Genomic DNA, 22,519 nt, shown 5'->3' with positions numbered 1-22,519 from the left:
ATGAACATTGAATTTTCAAATTTATGTCAAATAGATTCAATGATTTTCATAGGATTAGGTAGGCATTGATGATAACAAAATTCAATATCATACTTTTGCTTTCATGGGTGATCACAAAATCCACATATTACAAATTACAAACATATATAATTTTACTCGATTTTATTATATTTAAATAATGAGCTGATCTGACCTGACCTGATATGACCTGACCGTTTTCTTTAGATCAAACGAATAGTCGACCCCGAGTTTTGTTTTCCCATTTTAAATATATTTTTCTAATTAAATTGCCATGCTTGGTAACATAAACTTTCACCCGGAAATTTTATCTCAATTGACTGAAAAGAAAACCTTTTTTACTTCCTTGTTAGAATTACCAACTTTCAATTAAAATTTACAAAAGAATAATGAGATGGTTTTAATATATTGTTTACTCAAAGATGCCTTTGTCAGAGTATTATAATGCTTCGTTGATATGTCTTTTGAAAAGCTTCATGGAATATGAAAATAAATAGATGTATTCGAATGCGCATAGTTCTTACATAAAGGAAAAACAAAATTAATGAAAATAATGAATAATATAAAAATACGGAAAAGATATTGATTAAAATTTTGTTCGTTTTATATTATCATAATTAATTATGATAATAATGTTTTATATTATCAAAATTATTATCGTAAATATCATTATATATATATATATATTATATATATATACGAGTATATATATATATCCCCTTTCGTTTCTCACATCCAGCTCCCACTTCATCACTACACTTGCTTTGTAACCTTGATCAGTGTTCATAATGCACCGCTATTAATAACATAAAATATAGGAGGGCAATATGTGCTCCTTCAATTTCTCGGTGTTAATATAATAGTTATTATTATTTTACACAAATTTAGTGTTCAATTAATTTTACATCATAATTAATTTTTTCTGTTGTTTTTCCTGGTTTGGTATGTATAATTTTCTCCTTTTTATATATATTTATTATCAACATTGTATTTTTATAATATGTTTTTTAGATTACTGAATGATGACACACATCGAGTGTCGAAACGTTTAATGAAATAAATAATTTTGTTATTTAATTTTTTTTTTTAATTCGACGATTGGTCTGCAAAAATATTACAAATATGTATCTATATTAGTCACGTATATATATATGTATATATATATATATATATATATATATATATATATATATAATATATATGTTAAAGAAGTTAGTTTTGATGTTGAGAAATATGAGTAAGTTCTTCAAGGGCATACATCAAATAAAAGGCAAAGATTTAGAAGTTAATCTTAAATTTTTTTTCCAAACGTTTCGACATAGGATTTTATGTCATCATCAGTGGATATAAATATGGTCTTACATCGGTAGCTAGCGTATGGCACATAATTTTGCACTATCATATATACATGGTCTGTTCAAAAAGTACCCGGAATTACTAATAATTAAATTTCGCGGGTCTGGAGTGTCTGATTGTCAAAATTTTTTTTTTATTGTGTTGGTATACATGCCCCTAAAGTATGATGAAATTTTCAGCTATATTCACTGTTTACTTTGTCTGTGGTAGTCGCTAAGGTTCGACTGTGTTTTTCTGAGCTCGGCGATTTTTACAATGGAAGAATTGAAAAGTCAAAGAATTTGTATTAAATTTTGCGTAAAAAATGAAATAAAGTGTTGCAAAGTGCAAAAATTCACCAGATATGGCTCCGTGTGACTTTTTCCTATTCCCAAAGTTGAAGAGACCCATGAAAGGACGGCGGTTTTCCTCGATTGAAGAAAATCGCCGAGAGTGCTCAAGGACATATCAAAAAGTGAATATCAAGGGTGCTTCGAAAATTGGAAAAAACGCTGGCATAAGTGTATTATATCTGGGGGGGACTACTTTGAAGGGGACCACATTAATGTAGACGAATAAATAAATATTTTTTTGAAAAAACGAAAATTACGAAAACTTTTTGAACAGACCTCGTACACTAACTTGTTTTTTTGTTTTGTTGAACAGAGCATAGCAAAATATTTGTGAAATATATAATATATTTTGCACGGAGAACGTAGTTTATGTGACCAAGCCCGAGGCTGTATTCCAAATATCTTTAATTTAATATAAACTATCTTTTGAATTAAATTAGATCGTACTTCAATTAATTATAACTCTAAAAAAGTACTACCTACGTGTTTATATTGTTGATGCAAATATATTTGCTTCATTATATTATAATTACGTAGTTATTTGCATGTTTGTATTGCTTTCATTCCGATTGATTATGCTTTATTTTTTTATTACTGTAACTAGTAACTAATTTAAAGTTTTTATTACGTCTAGGTCTGTAAATCTTATAATGCCAGTGCAAAGTAAAATTGTTATCATCAGCGCAGATAGTAAAATCAACATCCATTAAACGCATATAAATTTAATATGTCCCCGTATATGGCTCCGGATTCCTTTCTGTCCGCGTGTAACCCTAAACAAACAGGCGAACATTAACTCGGCCTGTATCTGTATAACTTCAAGGGCGCACTGTGTTTTGTTTCGCTATGGGTTTTTCATGAGCGACCGCAAGGTGGTTTTCCCAAAATGCTATTTGGAATACGATTCCCTCAGCTAAAGTGGTCATTATTTTGTGTTAGACGGTTAAGTGCTACATTGACAAAGGAAAGTTTTGATACCCCATTTGGACTTTAAGTGTGTCATAAATGGAGATGTTGATTCTTTTTGCACAACATCGAGAAAATAAAGAAACTAGCTTTTGAAGTTATTAGTGAAAAATTATACTTGTCAAAAGACAGCAAGTGAAAGTAATTTCACTTATATTAGAATTCTAAATCATAACTGGAAGGCACAATCAGTGCAGAGTATTCTAATAGTAATCTGTAAAAACTAACTAATCATTTAATATATTCATCAAGTAGACTGATTGCAACTCCAATAAAAAAATATAATGATTGTTGAATAAAACCTATTACTAAAAATAAAACCGTGGAGTTTGGAATAAAATCTTAAGTTAACTTACTATGAGTTTGTCAAATAATCTTAGTCAGCACATTTCCAATTACATTGTACTTTCTTCTTTAATACATTTAAATATGAGATTTGAATATGCGATATTGGAACTATAAATATTAAATATTGTGTTTGCATGTAAATAAATTTTTATTTGAACTACAATATGCATATAATTTTACTTCATTATGACACATGACGTTATATTATCTTTAAATAATTTTTTTTTTTGTTTGGTGCATCAAATGTTAGAGCTGATTCTTATAGTATTTTTTGTGCTGATTTCAAATCTGCAAATCATTTTTTTGTATCAGCTCTAGTTTTGAACTTGCCGAAACCAGGTCCATTGTAGGTCGTCACGGAAAAGAACTTTTCACAATGTCCCAACTAAGGCCGAATGGGTCTTGAAAGTTTGTATGTACGAGTAGGCATATCTCATTAAAATAACATTCTGAATTATATTACTATTTTGTACTTTCATTCCTTATATATCATATATATCATATCTTGAAAACTAAAGCTCATAAAAAAAACAATGTTATTTTTGAAATAAGGACCCCAAATATACTTAAAAACAGCATTAAAATCGTTTGCACCATTTTCTTTGTTGGCCTGTGTAATCAATTACGCATTGAAATACTTATATTTTTCTAAATTGTTTTATTCGTAACACTTCATTATATGTAGGGTTTTACAGTTTTTGAAAATCGGTTTATTAGGAAAAAGTTATGGAATTTGTAAACCGATATTTTAGTAAAAAATGTATATAAAAATACACTTTCATATGCAATGACTAACTATTAATCGTTTTTTAAATTATTTAATCCTGGCTAGTTATTGTTTTCCTCTTCTCAATTGCATAAAAAATTATCTATAAAATTTATTTTTCTAGAATTTTTTTCAAAACCGGTTAAAACCGGTCTTTCTAAAAAAGCTATTCAAAAACCGTTTTTATAGATTGTCGGTTTTTGCATATACGCTAATGATTACTCGCGAGTCGACCGTCGCAAAATATTTTACCCCACTAGTGTTTATATTTTCCCATGTAGAAAAATAGACCACCAGTAATACCTTGGAACAAAAAGTATATTCTCGTATATAAATTTATGATGATATCTGGGTAAGAAGTGTATTGTGCATTCGGAACCGTGAAACGAAATTCGGTTGTCAAACGCACGGAGCTTTATCCTTTGCCGGTTATAAGTGACTCTTCAAAGACCAAGCGAACCGAAGCTGAGATTATATTCCCTTGTCTTTTTATTGCTTATGGTTTTCACATCTCCTTTCATTTTATTGTTTTCCTGAATTGTTTTTAGAATTGCTTGTCCTAACTTACCAGTGGAAATTGGCACATGATAAAGTTTGCGGTAAGGGGTGGTAATAAATTTGTGAATGACTGAATTAATTTTAAATCTGTATTTATTTTAGTATCATTTTAAACGATACTGATGCTGAATTCTATTTATATTTATTAGCATTTTATAAGCAAGTAGATAATTGTTTTATTTTAATAAATAATTTATGGTTTTGTGGATTTACGGCTAAATTTGTGGGTATTTTTGAGAAATGCCGTTATAGAGACCAAAATGAAAGCAATTTTTATTTAACATGTCTAAATTTCGTTTCACATTAAAGTTTTGAAAATGTATACGTCTATCACAGAAATATTTGAATTTAATACACTACAGTATTCAGATAAACGTATATAAAACAAATTAACAAATATTAATTTGAGAATAATTTTTGTAATCCTTTGTAAGACGTCGAACAAAATATTTTATCTTGTTCATATAATACATTAACAGCACCAATTATTATTTGTTCTCGAATAAATGCAATTAAAAAGTTTAATTGTTTGATAGTTTTAATGACATTATCCAGAAGAAATTTTAATCAACCTACATTGCATAGTGAGTAAAATTAGGTTAATTATTAGTTCTACAATGTATATTTATCAAAGTTTTGCTCGCATAAAATTTTATTACAGACATTTTTAATTTAATTATATAATGTAAAAATGCTGTAATATAAATTTAATAAAAAGCATTATACTGTCTACAATAATAAATTCTAGCCAATCCAAGAGATTTAGCAATAGTCACGAGTTAAAGCAATATATTTATGACGTATTAAATATATGAAAATTGTATATAGCCTGCTGAGGATTATAGTAATATATAGTATAATAATAGTAGATTCAATGTATGAATGTTTTTATAAAACATTTAGTGTACGTCGTCTTAAATAAATATATAAACGCACTCAAAATTTTAGCTCTATATTATAATCTGACTCTTGAAGCATTGTTTTGTCTTTATTTATTATTTTTTGCTTATCAAATAATGTTTTGTTTATTGGCAAATGCAAATTAAAACTAGTGGGGTGTATGGCATCGTGCCTTAAGGCAAATTGCTGGAACTTCCCGTACCGTAACGAAATGTTCGAGGAATACTGAATGTTTTCAAATAGATTATTATAAATATTGTAACATTGTCTAATATTTATAAGAATTATTTAAACTGAATTGCGAAGTTAAAATTATTTGTTTAAAATATATTAGAACTTTCGTCAGAATTAAAAATAAAATCTGAATTATTAACTAATTTAAAAAATGAAAAATTTCTATTTTCTGCACTCTTTGCTCCGTATCTCCGTAACGGCTTGATCTGCCTTTGCCAAAAACCTAATCATCACATCTCCCTATCAATAGTTGATCCGTGCGCCCGAAAACGTGGACGAAAAATTGTATCCATACTTACATACGCACACACACATACATCCATTTTTTCTGAGGTATGCCAAAATGTACAGAAACCTTCAAAACGTCGAGAAATGTAAAATTTTTTAATTTTGATTTTCGGCCCATCACCATAACTCACCCTACGGGAAGTTTATTATGAGATTGATTTTATAATCTTAATTGAACTATTAATTGAAATTAATGCAGCATATTTGATAAAACCTAAATGTAAAAAAGTTGCTTGAATACGTTTGTAGAAATTAAGAAAAATATATTCTTCGTGATTTCTACAAACGTTTTCTAGCAGCTTTTAGCATTTTGGCACCAAGAAAAGCTAGTATGTTTTTTATTTTATAAACCATGCATTTTACATAAAACTACACGGTTCATCATATAAAAAACATGGTAGCTTTTTTCTGCAGAACACTTGTATCTCCTTTCGAGTTGCCTCCACTATTTTTTGCTGAAATATCAGTAGCCTTTTCATATAAATCACAATCGTTTAGAAGCGCGCGTCAGGGCCTAGGTAGTGTTTCAGCTAACCAAATAAGGTAAATGGGTTTAGGCGCCGGCCCGTGAATCGGAAATGGGTTGCCCCAGGCGCACATCTGACGGCTCTATCCGAAGCACTCTAACCATATCATCGTGATTGTATTGACTAGCGTGTTATCACAACGAGATTTTAGAAATACCCTATTTGCATACATTTTTTCTCGGCTGTGGATATTAGGTATATAAACAGTTGAAGCATTTGCATGCTCTATTTTTTTGTAAATCTCTTACTCGGTTCAGGACTGAATTTGTAACTTGGACAGTCGACAATGAATTGAACTCGATTAAATACTTTATTTGCATATATATTTTCTCTAAAGTGGATATCAAGTAAATAAACAGTTAAAGTGTTGCACACTTGCTTTTTAGATTTTTTTTTAATTTTTTCATTTTACAATCTGTGACTGCGACAATTGACATAAACTAAACTGAAATAAATTCTATAATTGCATACATATTATATGAAGCATATACATATATTTCTGCACGGATCAATCGATTTGAATGGTTCAAAAAACATTCGATTTCTATTGATAGGGAGAAGAGCTGATTAGTTTTTGGCAAAAGCAGGTCCAGCCGTTTCGGAGATACGGAGCAAAGATTGCAGAAAATAAAAATCGAGTTTTTGAGAGAACGGAGTATCTGATTTGAATTATATAGAAAACATTCAATTAGTAATGATTGGGTGAAGTGTTTATTAGCTTTTGGCGAAGGCAGGCCCAGCCATTTTGAAGATATGAAGCTAAGTATGTAAAAAATGGCAGTTTTTGAGAGAGAAATGATTTAAATGATTCAAAGAACTTTCTGCTGTCTAAACAAAATAATTGATTTTGGAAAAAAAAATTGTTTCAACTTTTTTTTTTTCAAAAAAATTTTTTCTGTATATCGAAAATAATTCAGATTTTATTTTTAATTCTGACTATAGTTCTAATATACTTTAAACAAATAATTTCAACTTTGCAATTCAGTTTATATAATTCTTATAAATATTAGAGAATGTTACAATATTAATAATAATCTATTTGAAAACATTAAGTATTCCTCGAACATATCGTTACGGTACGGGAAGTTCCAGCAATTTGCCTTAAGGCACGATGCCAAACACCCTACTAGTTTTAATATTATTCTCAAGTTACTAAAACAAAGTGTAATATAATAAACCTTCTTCGTTACGTTGCTAAAAATTGAATTGAATTATATTTTATTTGAGCACTTTTATTTTATTATAATATCATTATTTTACTCCAATCTCACCGGCAATTTAACAGATTTTTGTGTAAAGTATAACCACTTTACCTTCCTTAAAAAATGTTAATTAGTACAATAATATGGTTTTTAATTATGTAGTGCAAATGATCCGGGCGCTTTATAAACGCTCCGAGAAGAAACTTTTAATGAAATGCTCGTGAAACTCTCGGCTATTACTGTAAAAATATAAACCGTGCAGGGTAATTTTTTGCTTCGAGTGAAATTTCCGTTTATGAACCTTAAATCAACAGAGAGAGGTTTTACCGCACACCCTGGGATTTAATCCTGAAACATATAAAGTTTGAAAGTGTAACAAAATCGTTCAAATTGTGAAGGAATAATAATACGCACGTCAGCAGCAGCGACTGTAATGAAAAATAAAGTTTCGTATATTGAGTGCCAATGAAATTCAAAGTTTTAATGAAAGTTTGGTAACAATATATATTTGTTTGTGATTAATATATGAGGCATTAGGATGATTGATCCCTACTATATTTTATTTTGAAATTACTATAATTACTTGCCAAATTTCATTAGCACACAATTAGTTTTTGTTTGTTATATTGTTATTTTTAGTTTAATCTAGTCTTTAATTTAGTAAAGTTCTGGCTACGTTAGAGAACGATGGGATGGGATACTTTAACAGTAATTGCAAAAATTAATATTAGCTAGCAAAAAAGTAACTCTTTAGGGTGAACCTTTTCGCCTCATTCTCCCCTATTGATATTGCCTAATGTTTATGGTTTGATATGCAAACATTCGGAATCCTCTGTTTGATGAACCATGTTTAATGGCGCAGTATAAAGTTATTTTGTCGACATCGCTTGTACGGTTTATGTATCTCGCAATTAATATTCGCGTTTAAATGTAAACGTAAATCCACCTGTATGTTTAAACATTTCATTTGCATTTCACTTGTTCATTAAATCACAATTCTCGAATAAACATGCGGCTGCCACGCGGGTAATTATAAATTGAATTATGAATTTGTTTGATTTACTCGATAAATTATGTACGAGTTTTATTGTAGCATTACAATATTTTAAATTAAATTTTTATTCTATTTGGGTATTCTAGTGTAGAAATTTAAAAAAACGTTTTTTTTATTTCATATTTTCAAAGTTTAACTATCTAAGAATATGGGTACGAGAAGGTTTTTGAAAATTTGAATTATTTTCGGAAATATAGGCATTTTACTGACTCGGTCTCCATACGGGTTTGGCTTCACGCAAAATTTTAAATGCGTTTTTCTCATAACAGACTTTTTCAGTACTGTTGACGCGATTTCTCGAGTATCAATCGACCGATTCACTTGAAATGTTTTCGTTAGAGAGTCTTGTTTATAGACCTATCTATAGCCCGAACTAGAATTATCCCCAAATTCCAATTATTACTATTTTAAAAAAATCGAGAAACTCAAAAAACAGTAAAAAAACACTTTTTCAAACGGTCGCCAAATTGTAAAAAAAAAATTTTTACTCATCGCTAGTTCGGGCGATTGCGAAATCATTTTAGATTAATAATTTTTTTATTTTTTGCATTTCCGATGGCTAGGAGGGCTAAAATCATGTCAAGACTGAGGTGCCATTTTTTTGAGACCATCCACTTCATCAGTTGCCAGTTTTTACAATTTTCAACTTTTTTATTTTTTAATTTTTGTTTTGTATTTTAATAATATTAATAAACAAGTGGTGAATAATGGATAGTAAAACCATTCATTGCTTTCTTTTACGACTACACTAGAATACCCCCTTAACAAATTTTTGAAGGTATCGCTATAACTGGCATTCGAAAGCTGTATGCCAAATTGTTTTTTATGTTTCAGATTTAAAATTAAGATCTTGAGATTAAATTGATGATGAAAAATTCCTTAAATGCCCGTTGTAATAAAACTTTCTGAGAATTAGAGATTTATTTATTATTATATAAATTAATTTAATATTCTTAATTTTCTCTAAATTTAATTAGAAAACCCACTGCCAAGCTAGCATTCTACTATCATCTTCGCCAACCTCTTGCCTGTGGAATCACATTTTCGTTTTCAGTCGAGCATCATAGAAATTCCAGGACGGTCATGCTTGAACTCAATTAGAGATTTGCTTTTCCTTTCACTGAATTAAACGAACGTTACTTGACTATCTAATATGAAGAAAAGGCCCGTCTACAAAGAAAAATTTATTTTTCTTGTCTCCGTGATTCGGTCCGCACGGACTATCCAATTTCCTGAATCTGATCGAACGGCGGACACGAGTAATCGAATTCTGCCCGAGAAAATATGATATGAAGAGAGAGATTCGGTTTCCGCATGTGTAATTACAGAATTATTGGAAATTTAAGATAAGGGCATGCTGGCTGGTTCTAATTGAATCGCTTTATTGGTTTGTTTTCAGAAATTGATTATGAGGGTATCAGACAAAGCAAATAGAATTAAATATAATTCAATCTGCGGTGTTATTTCGGGAAGAAATTTTGATGATTGCTAGTATTAAAGGTTTTGTATTTATATGCAAAGTGAAAGAATTCAATTTTTTAATCGATACTAATACCTGGTGCATTTTTTTATCTTATTTTTTTTATTCAAAATACGTAGTTAGTGGTGCTGCTTGTAATTCCAAATCTTGGGTTCAAATTCATTTCATAATATCCATTAATTAACATCCACCAGTAATATTCATTAATAATAATGCAATGTTTGCAAATTAAGTAGGCCCTTTTGCATTTGCTACAATAATTAGATCGACTCTTCATATAAAATAAATGGAAAACACGCTGTTCAAAGAAAAACATTAAAAATCAAAATAATCAGTTTTTTATATTTATTTATTTATACGCCAATCGGCTTTATACTGTTTTATAATATAGTATGCTAATTTATAACTTGTATATTTATATATATATATACACATTCATACATATATACATACACATCTACTTACATACAGATATTTATACATATATACTCATATAATACGCATACATAAACACACATACACATATATGTTAATTCACATATAAGTACATAAATGCATACAAATACATACACGTAGACTTTATAAAAAACTATGATAAAATAATACTTTGGTTAAATAATATGACTTTGGTGATAAAATTAATTATCACTATTAATTAATTATTATTAATATATGAAACATAGACTGAAGTATTCTTAGCTAAAAAGTACTCAGCTCAACTAAATACTCTTGGTACCTTATGATATACTTGTTTTATATTTTAAGGTATCATGAGTAAAAGCAACGATAATAATTACCTTTGAACATATCTATGAAAATAATGATTTTTTACTACTGGTGCATATTCAATTTTTTTTTATATTGCATGTTTGTGACTCAAATGGTAAAAGTTTTGGCCTGCAACTAAAAGGTTCTAAGTTCTGTACCTTGTTTTTATCAAGCTGTAATGAAATCAGTTTACACTTAAAAATATAGATCTAAATTTGATTTCAAGGGAAATACCTATAATTTATATATAAAATCATTATTAGGAATATCGTATAATAATCTCATCACATAGTAAATGGACAAGCACTAAGTCGCCTTCTAATTATAATCGATTACATTCAATTATATTACAACAGTCATAACGTGCAAATAGTTTTAATTATTGTAATATTGATCATCTACAGTTGATTAAAAATACTTACCAATTATAGATATTCAATATTGATTATTCTTGATGTTCTTATGTTTGATTGGAAGATTAGACATAATTATATCAATATTTGTTAACAGATCTGCCCATTAGCTGAGAATCACATATTTTTGGGTGTCATATAAAAAAGTTAAAATAAATAAGTATATGAAAGTTGTATGAAAATCCAACGTCTAGTATGGGTCAATTTAAAATGTTTAAACATGCATTATATATTGCAAACAGTAAATCCAATTCTATCATCAGTGAAAATCATTACAGATCTTGAATTGTATTCTAACTTTGATTAAAACGCAATTATTAGTTTTCAAACAAAATCCTTTGCCCTTTCACTCCAGTGAACCGCCCCCATGGATCCGCATGTACCTTTCGACCGAACACAATGTTTCCCTAAATATTATTAAATTCCCTCATAACTTTTTGTGTTCGATATTGGTGTAAGTTTATCTGTATATTCATACCCAGTCAATACACATGGAATCGAGTCTTGAAGTCTTCGAGTGTTTTTATTCGAGCAACCCTTGCGAAAAGTTTTCCCAATACAACGATATATTTCAATATAAGCCCTCAGTAACGCAATGTCAGCAATATCGGCAAGCAAATATTTTATAGTATTAGGTCGAGATAACACCGGCGCAGACTGTGCTTTTCTCCGACGCGCAAAAGATTACGGCGGCGGGTATTATTAAATTTTACTTTTTGAGAATGTAGCGGTGAGAATTATTACTGGTTTAATAAAAGTATAAATTGAATTATATTACACGAGAAAAGAACATGTATGAGAACCTAGTTTGTAAGTTAAAGACTTATACTGCGCGAAAGAGATTGGGGCGAGTATCAATAGTGGCAATGTGAAAACGCTAATAACGAGCATACTTAAGAAGTTTATATAATGGTAAATTTTGGCAATTGTTATGTATGTACAAAACAAATATACTAATTCTAAGGATGGTTGGCAAAAATACGTAAGAAATTTCAAATTGTAGTGCTGAAGTAGAGTAGATGAAGTATCGACACAGAAACTAATAAAGAATGGTATAAATTATACCTAATCCATGAAGGCATATTGTTAGCCCTACGTTTATTTCAATCAATTAAATATTATTAAATTTAGCAAAAATTCTTTCATATAAATAAATATATAACTAGTATTACATGTCATAAAGGTCAATTAAATTTTGTATTTTAAAATATGTTGAATATTGGAGTATGTTACTTTTTATAATAATTCTTGGAATCAGCTTGTCCAATTGTTTCTTTACAAGAATCAAATGATTGTCAAATGGTTGACATCAGTATAACAATTTTGAGAAAACATCAAGCGATCAAATTTTGGTTGACACAAACATATTTTTTCCAATTTTGGTGTCAAACGGTTCAGTAAAACTTAAAACCTAGAAACAATAAATCAGTTTTTGTGTCCTAAGCAATCTCCTCTTTTAGAAAGTTAAAAATCATAAATTTCTTAATAAGTATTACTTTATTGTAATTTAATGACATAAATTTAAGTCATTGTTTTTTAATGTGTAGTACTTACAATATATAAAATAATCTAATACAAAAACAAAAAAAAATTAAGCATTTAGTTATTCGACCGCAATTATTAGGTATATTACTCGTCTGCTTCTTAGAATGCTATGGCTAAAAAATCTTTATCAAAGTTTTGTATTGCAACTACAATATAACTTATTTTAGTTCATGAAATAAAACTTTTCAAAACTTTTCAAACGCATTTTTTAACATTTTTTCGGGAAGTATTTCCCATAAAATCTTTGGTAATGATGCATTTTACTTAACAGTATAATTCTTCTAAAGAATTAATTTCAGTCTACTTCAAAAACTTAATTCCGTATTCTCATGTAACTAATGGCAAAAGTTTTCACTTAAAGTATGATAATACATTTCAAATATCCGTATCTAGCATAAACTTTTAAAGTTTCTCTTCGAAATGTATAAAATAGCAACACGACGCTTTGGAGAAATATTTATGATATTGATTAACTTTAAAGTAGAAGTTTTTCCAATAATTGAAATTGAACTTCTCATATATAACTTTAAATTATTTATCGATGTTTTGAAATGAATTTTAAGCGATTATTATAAAGTTATAATCAACTTGTGCTAGTCTAATTGGTTAACATCCATATAAATTGTTTTTTGACTATTATTCGATAAAAATTAGTGACTAGTAATTTCAAAGTTGAATACTGGGCGTTTTGAAGTAGATTTTTACCCAAATGCCGAACCGCAATGTATCAGAAATCGTATCAATTTTATTGGCTAACTCGCACTAAACCTGATTTCTTTTATAATTTCCACATAATGTGTTTTCACTTCTATAGAGCCCTATGGTTTACAATATGTGCATTTACGTTTAATAAAAACTTTAACGTGTTGTAAATGTTTATATTTTGCTCAGAATTCATGATTATGGTCACATTTTATGGTTCTCGTTAACCAGTAATGTGGACTAAAAAATAATTAAATACTATAAATGTCATTCATTCGTCTTGGTGGTTTTATTATTTAATAATCGTTAAATTTTATCTTCGGCGACTGCAGTTCATAAAATCGTACGCTTAAGGTAATTTTCTAGAATTGTGTCGATAACGTTTTAATGGATAGTTGATAATAGAGATTTACCAAAACTTACAAAAAAATATATTGTTGAAATTTAATTCATATTTCATTATATTTTATTATTTATTTGATTTTTTCATCTCTCGTGTATTTCCTATATGATACAATGTTAATTAAATATAGTGTAAATTTTATTATCACTCAAATATAACTTGAGCTCGCCCGTAGGAAAGAGGTTAAGAGCGATGGACTTGTTTCAGAGGTCCCGGGTTCGATACCCACTTCGAGCAGCCTGTTGTCAGGCAGCAGTGACAACGATTTTCACTTGGAAATATAAATAGCAATATGTTTCCAAGTAAAAATAGTCATGTATAACTCAAAATTGTGTAACATTGGGTATTATTATCCAAATATTTCCCTATATACAAATTATGATATTTAACTTCTACAACATTGTAATTAATGTATTACTTCTCGCTTATTAAATTATCGCGATACATAAAGCGAACAAATTAATATTGTTCAAAACCTCATCACAGTCGAAGATAACGAATCCAACCGTTTCTCCTTAATTATAAATAACCCTTTATTACTCCTGACTTATCTCGAGATAATTTCGGATGTCTTTTCTACCCTTTCGGACGAGCGGCGTGTAAATTCCTTGCATTCCTAATCCAATAAGATGCCTTAACATCCTCCGGAGAAAGTTTAATGTGGAGCATTCTCTCGCGAAAATATTTTTGCATCGATATCGACAATGTTTGCTTGGGCTTTGCTTGAATCCAACGTCTCGTCTTCGACGTCATTCTCCTCGAGATCATGTTTGGAAAGGAGATTATGTAGTTCCTTTGCGAAGTGGTCTTTGAGATATTGGATAGTTTGTTGTGTTTTGGAATACCGAATTAAATTACTTTGTTAGAATATATACACATTTGCACATATTATTTAAGCATATTAAAATATAATCAATTGTTATTAAAAACCTTAAATTATCATTTATCAAGAATAATATAAATAATCTACCATGTTGCAAATATTGCTAGCGATCTTAAGTAATTCATATTAGTAAAAGTCCACAGTGTCTAGCACATTTTTGAAGTAAAACTTCTTTAGGCGCGACATGGGTGTAAATCCGTACAAATGCAACGGAAGTGCGTTACGGCAGATAAGATAAGAGACGAGTGCCAATAATTTGTCATTCGCGCTCGATGATATCATTTGTCTACGGGTCGATTGTAATTAGTCGTCGTGTATGTGAATAGAGATCTGTCGTTGTATGCGTAACGGCGTCAACGTTGTATGCGTACCGATATCAACAAGAAAATCGGCAAAGATAAATATACATTTTGAAGTTACATCGTAGTACTAATCTTGATTTGATGAAAAATGCCCGAATCAGAAGCATATTTTACCCTGTTTCTTGAAAATAATAAAATAAATTAAACATTTGTGCCGTGTGCTAAACGTAAGTTTATTGATTAGAAAGTATTTCTATATCATTCGTAGTTTCTATAAATCTTTGAAGTTATCACGAGTGTTACCATAATAATAATAAACATTATTCAAAATTGTTATATGATGTATTTATTTTTATTTAACTTAAAATTGCTACTTAGTACAGTAGCAAATAAGTTTTACTTCAATCGCATGTAATCCTTACGCGCACTCTTTTTTTAATAATACTTTTCATTTTAATTTAAATCAACTACAAATATTAATTAATATTAATTAATAGGATTTGTTCAACATTTCTAATACACGTTTTGTATGATCTCTATGGTTTTTTAGAAAACTTTACAGTTTTTTCTTTTTGTTTTAAATGTGAAACCATTAATATTATTATGCCGTGAGTAAAGTAAGTAATGAGAAAGCTCTTCGATATTGGCAAAATGTGTCGTTACATTTGCTAACATATTGTTTTTAGTACAGTTCGCTTCGAGTTTATATAGAGCAGACTGCACTTTTTGTAATTTGTATTTGCTGTAATGGTTTTTGCCTTCGTATGAAAACCGAGGAAAAAGATTTGCCGAAATCTCGAGTATAGTCGATTAATTAATTTTGATAAGGTATAATTTTCGAAGAAAATAATTCTGCATATTTTATACTTCATAATTACCTAACATATATCTCTAGAAATTTTTCATAATATTTTTTTGATATTACTAATGGTTTTTGAAAATATTTTGTTTGAAAAATTAATTTATCAAATTCATTCAAAATAATTCCTAAATATTTCCAAATAAAGTAACTATAATAGGGCAATGTTGTGTGTAGGTGTAATATGGATAATTTGAAATACCATCTATTCTGATTTCTCTCATTACTTTCTCATTCAGTTCTCTTCTAACATTTGTAATTATATTTTTTAATGAAAAAATAGACATAGTATGTCATGATAATATAAATGGGTTGTTAATTTTATATCAATATTTTGTGAATGTTTGTAAAACATCATCTTTAACTGAGACATCACTAATCTTTTACTCCGGGGTATTAAAATTTAATTTCATTTAATTCCTTCGGATCAATAACATAATATATATAAAATCGCCGGTCAGAGCTTTTGGTCTGTTGGTTGTTTCCATCCTTCATCGCACAATCATCAAATTGAATTTTATCTGCCGCCTATAAATACTGACTCACGGCTGTATCTATGAATGGCAGGCCAGGTTTTCAATTTTCTTTCGGCTTTCACTGTTACGATGCCATTGTCGCGTTAAACTCACTCAAACAATAAAATAATAGACATAGGAGTGGTCAAAGATTTTACTCAGTTAGGAAAAATACACAAATAGAACTATTGGTTAACGTTCTTATTAAAATAGTAAACGAAAAGCTAGTGAAAAATTTGGTATGTGTAAAACTTATTTTTTATTTTAAATTCTGGCAAACTAAACTAATATCATTTAGTTAGATTCTGTGAAAATATTTTTGTTATAAAAAAACGACTTGTTTGCAAATGCTATTATGTAAATGAATCTGAAGAATTCTCATATAATCTAGAAAAAATTAACCTAAATTGATATTTGGTTAAATACTAGTTACTGAACCAATTGAATAATGTCTTTGTAAAAATGAATAACAATTAAATATTTTAAGGCAATTTCAATTTTATAAAAATTGAATATCATCCTAATGAATCATTATCTTTCATTACTTAATAAACAAATAAAGAACATTTCTGATGATCGATTTTGCAAGCTTTTATCACGCGCGGATGCGTTTATCTCACGTTTTTTTGAAATGCTGAAACTTCTTTAATACTTCTATTGATATTTCAAGTTTTTTCTTATTTATTCAAAATGTTTACCAGCACTTTCTAAACAGAGGTTACAATCAAAGAGCAGTACAACATCGTTTACAACGGCGGATGAGAACGCTTGGGAATCAATAAGTGCCGAATACAATTCACAAGAAGGCAGGAAAATAGAAAATATGTTTCTATCATTGTCTGCTTCGAAACAATTTGAGGTTCTTTTGTTCAGGAATATTTTATATAATAGAATCATATATAGATACCTTCTGGTATAAAATCAAATTTTGTTCTGACATATTACAATGAATTCGAAAATTTTATCGAGCAAAAAAAAAAAATTATCTACTATATATTACAATTCTTGATTGTCGTTTATGTGAACTGAACGTGATTAAAATATTTTTGTCATTCATTTAAGTGCTTTATAGAATCAATTTATGAAATTTTAAATTTACCTTTATAACTTATGATAGATTCTCATGATTTTATAGTCCATGAAAAATAATATTACGATTATTCTCAATATTGAGTAATGCTAAAAGGTGTGTTGTTTATTTAACATATATGCTTACGTAAGTGTTCAAAGGTGAAGTAGCATCACTTCTTCTATCGATTACTCTCAAAATAATCTAGTGTATATAAGGTGTAAATGGATACCATATATTATACTAACATATGGAAAATATTCCAGAATTTTAGTATTTCTGGCGTTCTTCTTATATTTCTTATTTAGGAATGGGAACATTCCTAAAAAAAGTTATAACAATTTTTATTCATCAAATAGGCAAACTAGCCTATTTTGATAATAACAGTTGGCTAATATTTATATATTTTAAAGTAATTTTAATCATATTCATAAAGTAACTTCAAGATTATGTAATTTCATTTCAGATATACATACATATATACTTGGTTAATAAATATCTACATAATTCTTTAATTTAGTTATAAAAAGTAAGTGTTAAAATAAAAAAGTATTGATTATAAAATTTTATTTTTATCATATAATTTAATTTATATAATTATGCATTACAAAACCATCTACTAATCATAATCTGTTTTTAATATATTTTTATTTGTTTTCATAAACATTTTGTATGATAAGTTTTATGCGGCTTTATTATTCTGTTTCTGATGAAAAAAGTTATACACTTTATTCTTATGTCTTTCGACTGCAAGTAACATAGTATAGTGAAAAGAATACTTCGAAGAATTATTTTCTTTAACCGTCGTTGTGAAATAACTTAATAAGTAACCAATTAAATAGAAATTTTTGTATATAATAATATATAATATTTAACTGCATACTTCAGTTAATTATATGAAGAACTTTGTTCAGATAGACTCTATGCGATTGAATATATTTTATTGTCTTTTCATTTGAAATTTAAACTAATTATAAACTAGTTATTATTTATAATAAACTAAATATTTTACTTAACAAATACATCTATAAATTTTATTTTTGAATTAATTAATTTTTGTTCAATTATGTAAGTCGATGAATAGATCTTATTATAAAATATACTTTCATTTTTTTTCTCTAAATCGTGTAAGAAGACGGCTGGAGGATTTCCAATTCTAAAAATAATACTTTACAAATAGAAATTACTTCCAAGGATTTCATTCAGGTAATCCAGTGACCACGGTCAGTTTGTTTTGTGATGTCGTACAATAGCGTCTCCGACAAAGAACACGTAATAACATCGAGGGTTTCCGAATCCTCTGAGCCCGCGAGTTCCACATTATTCCTTCGCCAACCGACCCTAATATCGCGTGATGGCCTCTATTAAAAGCTCTATAGCGCAAATATATTATCGTAATTTATACTTTCCTTCCTATTCCAAGTTACAACACGTCGGGCATTGCAAATTTTTTGATTGCCCAGTATATTTTGCCACACTCTTCAAGAAATGCGAGTCTTTTATTTTTTAATGTCATGATGGATAAGCAATTTTGGAATTTTATTATTTGCTCAGGCTTTATATGCTTTGCTCCAATAATTTTTAATAAAGAATATAGGCGGTGATTTCACTGATGTGGCTTTTTTGGTCGTATTTTTTATATGAATAAAAGTGATTCTGCAAATTTTTATAGAAAACTTAATGATAAACTTGAAACTATTATATTATTGACATTTTTGTGTTGATGAATGCTGCTTAAAAACTGATAAATTATTGTTTAAACTTTTTCATAACCGTAAAATATGTTTTTTGGATTTTCTGCGATTATTGTTATGATGCAGAATATTATTCAAGTTTCTAAAAGTGTAATAATTTCTTACGATAATTAGTTTCCGTGTACAAAGGAGTTGAATCGTATCTTTTAATTATTGTTATTATGTGTAGAAGTTTATGTATGATTACAAACTTTCATGGAAAACAAACGGTACCACATTAGCCACGTAATGTAGTGCTTATTCTGCGTTGGGACTAATTTAGCGTAATTCTGTAAATTAAAATATTTGCTCCTCGTTACACTGATAAATTACACGTTACATTTCTCAAAATTCAAGCTTAAACAGTTCAAATGTAAAGTTTAGACTACAATTATAATTTATGATTGGGTGTGCTTATTCTTAAAAATTTAGATATTTTATTCGTCTTTGATCAGCACAATTCTTGTGTGTGAATTTTATAAAGTCTACTGATTCTGAAAACTCTACGATACGATATGATATATCTAAGCTATTTCTATAATTTGGTCTTTCTAGAAAATAGGTTAGTAGGGTTTAATATGCTAGTGTGAGTCGCAAAAGTTTGTGTGTGCATCAGAGCACATCCCGTGCTTATCGATCGAATTATTTGCACGTACGAATACTTCATATATGATGCGTTATTGAATACATGAATATTTACCTTCGGTTGACCCTTAGGGCTACACCTGGGATGATTCGACTTCAAGAACATAGAGAGAGATATATTGGACATCCAGGGTAATTTGGTGACATAGCTGGGAAACTATTAAGTGCATTTTTAATAAATCTACAGTATTATAGATATAATTCTTGTAAAAACTGTCATTTTATGGAACCTTTGACGATACTTTTTAAGAGTAGCAATTACGATTTTTTCCATATATTAGTGGATAGCTATCTAACACTCCACAACAATTATCTTTATATTAACTGTACAATTTAATCAGTATAGTTTACAGAGGCTAAAATATCCATTCATGAAATCAATTCAATATTTCTCCTAAATCTAAATTCTTTAAACGTTTGTATATGATCGAAATCGTAGATGCACGTGGCAAAAGTTTAAAGTACAAGATCGCTCCACCGTATATTTACGCTTGATAGACTATATCCAATATGGACGGTCTATGACATTTTTCCGATGGCTTATCTTGCATTTAGTTTCTGTTTCTTGTAGATCAGTGTATATATTATACATCTACTATAGATAGAAACATTTATAATATAATATAATATAATATAATTTAACAATGCTGTTTCTAGAACAAATTATACAATTTGAAAATTATATTACTGTCTTTACCTTTACTATTATCTATTTACTATTGTCTTTTATATTTTCAGTTTTGCGATCGCCCATTGGCAAGTGCATTAATGGACGCATACAATACTCGAGGGCGTACACTTGTTGTCGGTCGTCTGTCCGCAGAACAAAAGTTACTCACCGATGACGTGTGCGGGGCACTCCGAGTACTTGCAGACATGCGACCCGCAAGACCTGTGCTCTCCTGGGAATGCCCAGAGGTAACGTAACACATTGTTTACAGTTTTTCACTATACGTAATTGAATTTCTGAAATGAATTAAATCAACTTCAGAAAACATAAGATCGTAGGTAGATATATAGATAAATATAATATACAAAAGATCGTAATATATGTAGGTTTTTTATTGCTTAAATGCTAAATGTTATTATCTTTTCTGTGTATATTATTGTTTTCAATAAATCCTCAGCATATTATGTTAAATTTAATTTTCACTAAATTAATGTTATCAAATATAGTAGGTAATTAAATTTTAAAACCAGAAATAAAATAAAAAAATTCGACACGTGGAGAAATATGTAATCATACAATGCCGTAATAAATGTGCAAAACTAATTTTTAATACCAGTACAAAAGTTGCATGCACATGTGCAACTATACAACCGCAACGTTATTAGCTGAGCAAATAAGAATATAACTAACGCCGAGAGCTTTTTGTAGAAAAATACATGCATATTTTATGTTGCCATTACTGTTGCTTCACTGTGGACTAATCCGAGCTTTTGGGATCGGTTTGATGTAATTAATAGAGTACATGTATGTACTTTATCCACTGTTTTATACGGCTCTGTTTAAGCTCAGCTTTGACCCAGCTCTCTAAATGGTGCGCAAACATAAACTATGCATAAATCGTATCAGATTATACAAGTTCAGTTTTAATTAAATTCGCTCTGTCTCTAAGTGTCGTATGCGTGTGCTAACGTGACGCCTTCATTAATTTATCGAAATGTGAATTCAATTAGGTTAATTTATCAAGTGGCTGCAGTCTGTTGACTGCAGAGTGAGATTAGAAGAGAAATGGGAAAATGACCAATGTGGAAACGGAGCTTTACTCTGATTCGTATCCAATTATCCTTTCATTGTATTATTCAAATGATAGTTATGAGGGCATTTTCGAACAATAGAAGTTTATTTAGTAGGAATAATATACATATATTCAATATATTTTTTCCCTTAGAGACGATACTAGAAAAATCCGGAAATGACCAATATGTAATAAAAGCTTCTTGGTTTATGGCGCAGGTGCCAAGACGTTTGTTCTGGGTTTATTAGGATTGCCGTAAAAGTTATTTTGACGGATGGGGATAATTGATTGGATTTGGTTTCTGTAATAACAGTAGAAGGTTTTGAACAATACATTCAAGAGATAAACTTTGTATAGTCGATAAATGGGTAAAAACGATTTTATGTAAATGATAACATGTAAAAGTAATTCTATAAAGTAATTTTAAATATATGAACTATGCGTTTCAAATAAAATGTTTTCCTATTTTCGTGAGCGAGTTTTTATATTTCGTGTATCTAAGACATAATTAGGGTTTTCTATCTCCAGTTTTTCTTTAACCTAAGCTAATAAAATAAGAATTTGCTGGTAGTATTTGCTCTACAAATGTGACACGTGTGCCTTACTATAGGAGATTAACAGATGTCATTATGTTTCAGCTCACATATTTCGGCAATCGCATAATCCCTTCGATAGAAGACACAGTGACGGCGATAGCGGCTCTGTACGAACTAATGAGCTGGCAAAACTCCATAATAATCACAGTCGGTGAGTTCGATTTCTGACACTTTTATAGAATAAGAATGCCTTCATTCTTATGAATGGCTTGAATCTTATAAGTTTATATTTGCGTAAGCATATGCATATTTTATCAGCAATTACTGAATATGGGTAATTGCAGAAGTATCATAAATACAATGTCAGGGCGTTTT

Source organism: Ctenocephalides felis, unplaced genomic scaffold, assembly GCF_003426905.1.
Source record: "Ctenocephalides felis isolate EL2017-DRISC unplaced genomic scaffold, ASM342690v1 CF-g0.4_SCAFFOLD_01492, whole genome shotgun sequence".
NCBI lineage: Eukaryota > Metazoa > Arthropoda > Insecta > Siphonaptera > Pulicidae > Ctenocephalides > Ctenocephalides felis.
Note: the sequence above shows the minus strand (reverse complement) of the source record.